Source organism: Callithrix jacchus, chromosome 7, assembly GCF_049354715.1.
Source record: "Callithrix jacchus isolate 240 chromosome 7, calJac240_pri, whole genome shotgun sequence".
Taxonomy (NCBI): Eukaryota; Metazoa; Chordata; class Mammalia; order Primates; family Cebidae; genus Callithrix; species Callithrix jacchus.
The window spans coordinates 147,118,978-147,129,490 of record NC_133508.1 but is presented as its reverse complement, the minus strand read 5'-3'; positions in this window follow the sequence as shown (position 1 = coordinate 147,129,490).

Below are 10,513 nucleotides of genomic sequence, written 5' to 3'. Positions count from 1 at the left end.
TTGGGTGCAGTGACTCATGCCTGTAATCCCAACACTTTGGAAGGCTGAGGCAGGCAGATCACCTGAGGTCGGGAGTTCGAGACCAGCCTGACCAACATGGAGAAAACCCATCTCTACTAAAAATACAAAATTAGCCAGGTGTGGTGGGACATGCCTGTAATCCAGCTACTCGGGAGGCTGAGGCAGGAGAACTGCTTGAACCCAGGAGGTGGAGGTTGCAGTGAGCCTAGATCACACCATTGTACTCCAGCCTGTCAGGGCCTTGCCCCTCTCCACCACTCCCTCAACCAAGAAACCCCTGGGCTGCTCTGTGGAACTTGAGGGTCTGGAGGAGGCCATCTGAAAAGCACTGGATCAGGTGCTCCCTTCTCACACTGCCCCCTGGTCACAGTGGTGCCACTCTCAGTGGGTCACAGCAGAGGACCCCACAACCCCAAGCCCAAGGAGTGTCTGTGTGACCACACAGTGAGGCCAAGGATGATAAATCAGCTTTTCTCTTTTTCCCTGGGGAAATAGGAAAGGAGATGGGCCTTGGGTACAGCAAGAAAGATTAGGGTTAGACTATGCTCCTGGCAGGATGGAGAGAAGTAGGGAGGAGGAGGACCCATGGCTCAGGGAAATGCCCTCCCGTTGACCAAACAGGAGCTTTCTTCCTCCCAGCAAGGCCAAGGGCAGCTCCGCAGGTTCTGCCTCTCCAGACTTCCTGAGACTCTGGAGTTGGGGAGGATCTAGGGGCTGCGTGGGCATTTTGTTCTTCACCTAATAGCCATGTGGTGCAGAGAATGCTTGGAAATTATACCATCTGTTAATTATCCTTTGAATTGGGGTTGGGTAATGAGACTCATTTCTGGTGAAGGCCCAAGCCAACCCATGGAGAAGCTGCAGCTCTCCATTCAGCTCTCTCCCTTTGTTGTGAAAATAAGCTTTCTGGGTGGGAGGGAAGAGTAGTCCTGCTCTGGATCTCGGAATGTGGTTCTGGAGCCTCCAGCTGAGGCAGGGGCTGCTAGGGAAAGCATGAGCACAGGAGCCCCCTCCAGGTGGGTGGCCTGTCCACCCAAGGTCGGACAGGTTGGGGGATCTAAGGAACCCTTCCCTTCATCCCCAAGCATGTTTGCCAAGTAGTCCTTAATCCTCCCTGGCCCTCCCTCCAGGGGCACAGGACAGAGCTCTCACCCCATCACTTCCTCAGATACTTCCACCTCCCAAAAGCAGGAGGGAAACTTCCAAGTTTCATATGCATCACTGGGAGTCTCAAATGAGGGAGGGGTTGCCCTGGTGGTGGCCTCCCTGATCCCCAGGGAAGGGCTGCCTGCTTCATGGAGCTTTCCAGTTGTAAAGAACCTATGGACTTCCCTCCTACATGGAAGGGACATTAAGCCTCCCTTCTGCTTAGCTTCTAGGTGCTATCAAAGGGCAGCAAGGGCTTTGGGTCTGTCAAAAGAGAATTGATTGTTCTTCTAGTACAAACCTTCCGCTTCACTGTGGAGGCTCTGGGAAGGAAGGGGAGCTGCTTGGCTAGCCTTGGGGCTGTCTTTTAGCTCTCATGGGATTTCCTCACTCAGGCTGCTTCCTGAGGGTTCCTTAGATAAGGCATGGCCCTGGCTCTCAACTCAACAGGGTTGCATGGGTGAAGTGCTCCAGGAGCAACTGAGACAGAAAAGGCTAAAGGAATTCAGAGGAGAGAGCAGTGAGGGTAGAGGAAATCTCAGAGGGCCTCCTGGAGGAGATGGGACTCGGGCTGCATCTTGAAGAATCAGGAACAGCATTCCTGGAAGAGGAATTCATCAGTTAAGTCACTTAACCTACAAATTAAGTGTCTTCTCCATGATTATGTAGCTAGTAAGGGAAGAGCTAGGATTTGGACCTAGGCAATCTGGCCCCAGAGCCCACGCTCTTAAGCAGTATACTATGAATGAATGAACTGCAAGCATCAGCTTGGCTGGAGCTGAGATTGGGGTGGCTCTGCTGTGGTCCAGCAGATGAGGGGCAAACAGGGGCCACATTGGGAAGAACAAGGTGAGCTCTGCCTTGGGCAGATTCTTGTGGGCTGAAATTCTGGAGCCAATGCCCTGCTGGGAAGGAGGGGCGGGAGGGGAGGCTGCTGATGGGTAAGGTCATGGTGACCTTCTGTGGGTGGGCAGGGTGCCTTCTCTGGAAGGAGAGAATGGGGAAGAGGACCTGACACCTGATCTCATTTCTGGGCTCCCTGCTGCTTTAGAAAGGGCACAGAATGCCAGGTGCAGTGGCTCATGCCTGTAATTCCAGTACTTTGGGAGGCCGAGGCAGGTGGATCATGAGGTTAGGAGATTGAGACCATACTGGCCAACACAGTGAAACACCATCTCTACTAAAAATACAAAAGAATCAGCCTGGCATTGTGGGGTGTGCCTGTAGTCCCAGCCACTCAGGAGGTGAGGCAGCAGTAAGCTGAGATTGTGCTACTGCAATCCAGCCTGGCAGAGAGTCTCAGAGAGCGAGACTCCTTCTCAAAAAAAAGAAAGAAAAAAAAAAGATAGGGCACAGAAAGAACCTGGCCATGGGGGGGGGGAGGCTCCTAGACATTGGGTGGCTTGAAGGGACCAGGAGCCAACAGACTTGGAGGTTGGGGGCGGCCAGAAACCTTAGCATCCTTTGGTCCACACTTGCCTGCCACGCCCCACCCACTGCCCCCCACTTTCTTCAAGGCTGGAGGGTGCACTCCTTGTGGGGGGCTCTGTTGTTTCTCAGCCCCCCACTTTAGGTCTGTCACAGATACCCAGTCAGGGTTTTACGGATTCTTCATGTGGTCACTTCCCCTCCAAACCAGTCTCTGCTCAGCAGCCCAAGTGATTTTTTAAAAAATCGAATAAACATGTTCTTAGGTTTAAAAAAATCTCCCCAAGTTTTTTTATTTGGGAAAATTTCAAGCATTCAGAAAAATTGAAAGAATGGTATAATGGCATAATGAATACCTGCTAGATTCAACAATTTTATTTTTATTTTTCAGACAGGGTCTCACTCTGTCGCCCTGGCTGGAGTGCAATGGTGTGATCATAGCTCACTGCAGCCTACACCACTTGAGAGCAGCCCCAAGCCATCCTCCCACCTCAGCCTCCTGAGTAGCTGGCTGGGACTACAGGCGCAGGCCACCATGCCCACCTTTTTTTTTTTTAGATTTTTTTTTGCTCTTGTTGCCCAGGCTGGAGTGCAATGGCGCAATCTTGGCTCATGGCAACCTCCGCCTCCTGGATTTAAGTGATTCTCCTACCTTAGCCTCCCAAATAGCTGGGATTATAGGCATGCACCACCATGCCTGGATAAATTCTGTATTTTTAGTAGAGATGAGGTTTCTCCATGTTGGTCAGCCTGGTCTCAAACTCCCAACCTCAGCTGATCTGCCCACCTCGGCCTCCCAAAGTGCTGGGATTACAGGTGTGAGCCACCGTGTCCTGCCTTATTATATTTTCTTAGAGATGGGGCCTTACTGTGTTGTGCAGGCTGTACTCAAACTCCTAGTCTCAAGTGGGATTACATGTGTGAGCGACTGTGTCAGGTGTCTGGATTCAATAATTGCTGACACTCTGCTTTATCTCTCTCAATTTTTGAAGAATGGGAAGAAAATGAGGTGCTTGAGCCGTGGGCCCCTCCACAGGCAGCTTCTGAGAGTCAGGGAATGCAGTTTTCTGGTTAAAGTGAATGAATTGGCCAGGTGCGGTGGCTCACGCCTATAATCCCAGCACTTTGGGAGGCTGAGGCAGGTGGATCACGAGGTCAAGAGATCGAGACCATCCTGGTCAACATGGTGAAACCCCGTCTCTACTAAAAATACAAAAAATTAACTGGGCACAGTGGCGCGTGCCTGTAGTCCCAGCTACTCAAAAGGCTGAGGCAGGAGAATTGCCTGAACCCAGGGGCGGAGGTTGCGGTGAGCCGAGATCGTGCCATTGCACTCCAGCCTGGGTAACAACAGCGAAACTCCGTCTCAAAATAAATAAAGTGAATGAATTTACAGCTGCCGTTAGAGTAGCCTAGAGATCCTGCTGGCTTGCCAGATGGTGGCTCCAGGCATAAAGGGACACCTGGTCAGCCCTCTCTGCCATCCATCCATCCATCCATCCATCCATCCATCCATCCATCCATCCTTCCATCCATCTATCTCATCCATCCATTCATCTACTCATCCATGCATCCATTCGTGAATGCATCCATCCCTCTATCATTCATCTATCCATGTACCCATCCATCCAGACAGCCAGCCTTCCCTCCACCCATCTATCCATCCATCCATCCATGAATGAATCCACCCATCCATGAATGCATCCATCCATCCATCCATCGATGCATGGATCCATCCATTCATCCATCCATCATCTGCATCCATCCATCCATCTATCCATCCATCAATCCATCCATCCATTCATCCATCTCCATCCATCCATGCATCCATGCATCCATCCATCCATTCATCCATCCATGCACCCATCCATGCACCCATCCATCCATTTATCCAACTATCCATCCATCCATCCAGCTTTCCTCCTTTCACATATTCCTTTTTTGACCAATATTTTCCAATTGCCTCCCCTTCTTCCCTTTCTTGCACACCCATAGGACTGCTGCTTCAACTAGGAACATGAAGGGGAATTCCTGGTATCATCTAATATGCAGACCAATCCAAATTCCTTACTGTCTCCCAAAAGTCTTAGACAGCTGCTGCCTTCAAGTTTGTGGATTACATTTGGTTATATGTCAGTTTTGTTTTCTTTTTTCTTTTCTTTTTTTAAATCTTTCTCTCTCTCTCTCTCTCTCTCTCTCTCTCTCTCTCTCTCTTTCTCTTTCTTTCTTTTTTTGGTGCCATTGACTGAAGAGTTCAGGTCAGTTTTCTTGTTGAAATGCCACATTCTGGATTTATTTGGTTAAAGGATAGGCTACTATTGCATAGCCTTAGATCTGAGCATGTCACTTCCCTTCTGAACACCCTGCCGTGAGCCTCTGTTGTGCCATGAATAAAATCCAACTTCCCTCTATTTATCCACAAAGTCCAGTGTGGAGTGGCCCAGCCTCTTCTCATTCCTCCCCTTTCACTCTGTTCTGGACATGCTGACTCCCTTCCAGCTGTTGAACATGGCAGTCTTAAATGCCCCCAGTTTCCCGGCACATATGATAACTTATAATTACATGAAGTATTTACTTGGCTCACATGTCTTACTGGCATTGAGCTCCAGGACCAGCAAGAACACATATGTCTTGAGTACCCAGCACCTAGCTCAGGACTGACACACACAGTAGGCATGTGAAAAATATTGGTCAAAAAATGAATACATGAGCCGGGTGCAGTGGCTCATGTCTGCATCCCAGCACTTTGGGAGGCCAAGGCAGGCTGATCACTTGAGGAGTTTGAGAATAGCCTGGCTAACATGGTAAAACTTTGTCTCTACAAAAAAATAAAAAATTAGCCGGGTGTGGTGGCATGTGCCTGTAATCCCAGCTACTCAGGAGACTGAGACATGAGAATCACTTGAACCCAGGAGGTGGAGGTTGAAGTGAGCCAAGATCATGCCACTGGACTCCAGGCTGGATGACAGAGAAAGACTGTCTCAAAAAAAAAGAAAAGAAAAAATGAATACATACATGGAGGATGGATGGATGGATGGGTGGATGGCAGAGAGGGGTGACCAGGTGTCCCTTTATGCCTGGAGCCACCATCTGGTAGGCCAGCTGGGTCTCTAGGCTGTTTTAAGGGCAGCACTGAACTCAATTCACTTTAACCACAAAACTGCATTCCCCATGCCTGCTGCAGCCAAGGGGAGAGGTTTTGATGTCCCAGCCCTGTGAGATAGACCTTCTTTGGGGCTTGTTAAAAGGTGATATTGGATGGCTTATCCTACTGATAGGTTCAACCCACAGTGCCAGTGTTCTTTGTCAAGGGTGGCTTAATACATGCACCATTCCATAAGGATGTAGAGCCATCTGCGATCCAGCTGAGCATACTTTCAGCCTCTGAGCAGAGGATGGGAAGCGATGGAACCTGGGGCTGAGCTCTGAGTGGCAAATCCCCAAGTACCTTCTGAATAACCTGGCTGTTCAATCTGTCAGAGCTGGCAGAGGAGGGAGGCCCTGTCTGGCCCAAGCGAGGATCCAGCCGTGGGGATAGGTGGCTAAATGTGAGAGGTGCACAGATGAGCTAGAGCCTCAAGGGACAGCCAGTCCCTTGGATAGAAACAAAAGCTGCCACAGAGCTATAGTCGCTAATATTTTTGTGTGGGGGTGATGGTGTTAGGGAGGGCTTTTTAAGGAAGGTGGCATTTGGCTGTCTTGAAGAGGAAGGAAGAATTCCACAAGTAGGCAGGAGGGAAAGGCATCGGGGCAGAGGGAACAGTGTGAACAAGCGTGGAGAAGTGCAACGCGACCCTGCCGGGACGGAAGCAACTGAGGGGGCAGTGGGGACCAGAAGCACAGAGCCGCTAATCTGAACTCGTGCCACATTTTGATGAGCTGGGACTCCAGCTGAGAAGTCTGGACCTTATAAGTTGAGGGGAACCATCTGAAGTGTTTTGGCAGGGGAGGGATGATCATGGCTGTGCCATCTGGCAGGCTACTCTGGCACAGTGAGGAGGCTGTGCTGGAAGAAGGGGCTGAGGTCCAGCAGACCAGCAAGGAGGCGGCTGTTATAGTCCAGGAGGAGGGCCAGGGAGCAGGCTGTCAAGGGGGCAGCCCCAAGTGATGAAGACTCAATGGCGCTGTGAAACAGACTGGCCCCTGGGGATGAAGCGGGGGGAGTTGTCTAGGGTGAGTCTTGGGTGTGTGTTGGGGTGCCTGAATACTAAGAGGAGATGCCCAACATGTATGCTGGGGGTGGCTGGAGATGCTCAGATGAGAGATGATGGATTTGAGAGCCCCGCATGTGGAGGTCACAGAGCAGCAGAGAAAGCATAGGCAGAGGCCAGCATTTAGGGTCGGGCACCAGCTCCTGACCCTGCCCACGTCTCCAGCCTCCAGTCAGAATCACCCTTACTCTGTGCTCCAGCCATTCAGGTCTTCTTCCTGTCCTCTCGTGCAGTTCCCTCTGGAACATTCCATCTTTCTTCTGAGGGGGTGGGGTGAAGGAGGGCCAGGAATGTTAATGAGGTAGCAGAGCCTGCAAGTGTCCACTGTTCATTAATCTTTGAGGGAGAGGAGCCAGATGGGATTGCAATTTGACAGGAGCGGCAAGACTGCAGGAGGGCCGTTTTCAGATGGGTAATACGTAAGCAGATCAGGACTGAGGGGAAGCGGGACAGTAGACAAGACCTGGTTTTGGAGAAGGAGTAAAAAAAAGGTTTTCTCTGAGACAAGATGGAAGGAGGCAAGGATGAAGGCTATTCCAAATGGGAGCTTCATTCTTCAGTTTCTTCAGGGTTGAAAAACCGCTTGTTCCAGGTCACACCGTCTTATCAGCAATTTACACCTCAATGAAAATAAACCCCCAGACCATTTTGACAGCAGGCTTGTGACAGAGGCTGGGGAAGGAAGCCAAGTCCTATGGAGGCATGGGGACCCGTCTCCCAGATTCAGGGCTCGTGAACCAGCCAGTCAAAGCAGCAGGACAGAACCTGCCTTCCAGAACAAGTTCTCTCGGCGGTTGCTGGGACACCGCACCTCCACCTGAAGGTCTCAGAGAAGTAAAGACCTGGAGGTCAGGGCTTCTTTCCTGGCAGGTCCATGGGGAGCTAGCTGCACATTGCTGGGTGCACCCCCACCCCGCCCCCATGGGGAGGGCTTTTTTTTGGAGACAGAATTTCCCTTTTGTTGCCTAAACTGGAGTACAATGGTGGGATCTTGGTTTACTGCAATCTACCTCCTGCCTCCTGGGTTCAAGTGATTCTCTTGCCCCAGCCACCCAAGTAGCTAGGATTAGTCAAGCACTATGCTCGACTAATTTTTTTATTTTTAGTAGAAACAGTTTCATCATGTTAGCCAGGATGGTCTCGAACTCCTGACCTCAGGCAATCTGCCTGCCTCGGTCTCCCAAAATGCAGGGATTACAGGAGTGGGCCACAGTGCCTAGCCGGGGAGGGATCTTAAAAGGGCAATGTCAGAGGCTGAGGCATCAGCCCCACCAGGACCTGGCCAAGTCCAGGCTGCATGGATGCACTCTCCTTTTCTACTTGGGAGGAGCTGCCGGGGAACCCCACGCTGGGAGGTAAGTGGGGGAGCCAATCATCCTGGCACAGGCTCGGACACGCGGCACATTTCTCTGGGGCCCATCCCAGCTCTGTCTGTCAGACTCATCCTGGGAGTGCTGCCAGGGCCGCCCCAGCACTATTCCCCACCTCCCTGGAGATGGGGGCTGGGGAAGATGAGGCATTCTCAGGATCTGGGGTAAACCGGAATAGCTTCAGGGGACGAAAAGCAGGACAGGTGGCTAGGAGAATGTCAGTTCCCAGGAGTGAGGTTTCAGTGTTTGGCTAACAAGCTGCCCTGCCCAGCCTGGACTGAGCACAGGCAGGTCCCTCGGTCTTAAATGGGTCCCCAGTTACCTGTCTCTAGTTTCTAGAAGCCTGGCTTACAGTTGTATCTCTTGGTGGAGAGGCCAGACAGTTGGTCCCAGTTTCCTCACTCCCTGCCTAAAGCACCCAGACCTGCATCTTGGGCCTGAATACCTGGGTGTGGGAACCCAGGGTTGGTGAGGGACCCAGGGCTCTGACTCACTCCACTAGGCCTCTGGAGGGTGTTTGCTGACTGAGGTAACTCGGGTAGCTGAGGTTGGAGATGGGGCAGGTCAAGGTGCCAGGGATGAGGGCATCAGGCGTGGGTTGCGGAGGCAACTACCAGGGTGGAGTCTAGGCTATCTGGGCCTGTTCCCAACTGCTCAGCTTCCAGGTGGGTCAGCCCCTCCTAAATGAAGCTTGCATCAGCCCCATCCCACTGCCTCCGGGAGGGAGAGTCTGGTTTTCCCTCTCTCTGGAGGAAGGTGAACCACACCTGTCCCAACAGTTATTTGAGAGCAAGGGCTCTGTTGCATTTTCTGTAGACACTGCTCCTAATGGTACCTGGCACAGGGTAAGCACTTGGTGACCGTGTGTGCCCTCCTGCTGTTGTGCTTTGCAGGTGTATGACCTGCAGGCAGACCTCAGCTACAGTCATCCTTGCCTTCATTACCATAGGCTTTCTCTCCTCTGGCTTCAGGAAGCACCGGGTCCCTGCTTCTGGAAGCATGGGGTCCCTTAGTTACTTTCTGCTAACAGGCCAGTCGGTCCATACAGCCGTCTTCCTAGCCAGCCAGAAGGCTGGCAGGGGAATCTGGGCTGCCCAGGGCAGGGGGGTCTCTGCACAAAGCAGCAAGGAGTCCAGGTAGCCAGCTCCAGCATGTAAGTCAGCTGGGTCCCCAGGGGCTAAGAGGCCCAGCTTCTGCCAACAGAGCTTTCGGAGCAATGGTGAAAAGCAGAGCCTCCTACTGGTAGGAAGGTCATGGGCACCAGGAGCCAAAGCAGGTAGGCATGGGGAGCAGAGCACGCAGCTATAGGGACCTCTAAGGCAGAACTAAGGCAGAGCCAGGGTGTTCAGGGCCATGTGAAAGTTCCCAGTGGGTTTCTGGAATGGGGTAGGGGGTGGGGCAAAACTGGCCTCCTGCTCACTGTGTAAGCTGCATTTCTTCAAACCAAATAGTTGGGGCCACAGCAATGTGAGTTTCTGGTCCTTCTGAATTACAAATAGGAGCAGCTTGCTGTTTATCCCCTTGCCCCAGCTTTGTTATCCCAGAGCTGGGGGCAGCCTGCCTGTGGGCCCCCAGCTGGCATGGCCAGGCAAGGCAAGAAAGCCACTGTGTCACCCTTTCACACACCCAGCCCAGTTTTGACAGGGTTTCCAGTAGCAAGATTAATAGGATCAATCCAAAGCCCCCAGTGGAAAATTATCACATGGCCCCTTTCCTTGGTGCAGCACTCCAGTAGGCCCAGGAAAGTTGCTGCTCAGGGGCTAAGGAAGCTGCGGTGAGATAAAGGCTCCTAAGTGACAGTTCAGTTCACATTCCAGCTCTCAACCTCCCAAAAAAACATGAAGCACTGCCGAGGAGTCGGGACTTCCAACCTCCACCAGGCCATGTTGCCTCCCTCATCTCCCTTACTGTGCTAGTATTTCTGTCTTCGAAAGGATGGAATAGGCATAATCACATAATCATGTCCCCACCCTACCTTCTGGGACCATCACAAAGATAAAAGAGATCATCTATAGGGAGTATTTTAACCTCCCAGGAGACAGGCACTAAACAGAAGCTGGTATTAAAGTAAAGGGTTTGTAGATTGCAGATGAAAGGCAGGCAGCAAGTAAATAAAGAGCCTAAATATCACCTTCGCCTGAGAAAGGAACTGGCTATTAGGGCAACAGTGGGAGCTCCAGGGAAGGGACTGCAACATTTTTCTCCTCCCATCTGCTCTGCTGGCTATCTCAGTCCTTTGGAGTCGCAGCAGCAAGGTCTCCCCATGTGGGGATGGCTGTAGAGAGAAACTGCCATTATGAAGTCCCTGAGCCGTGCTAGGGATAGAAGCTAGGGGCT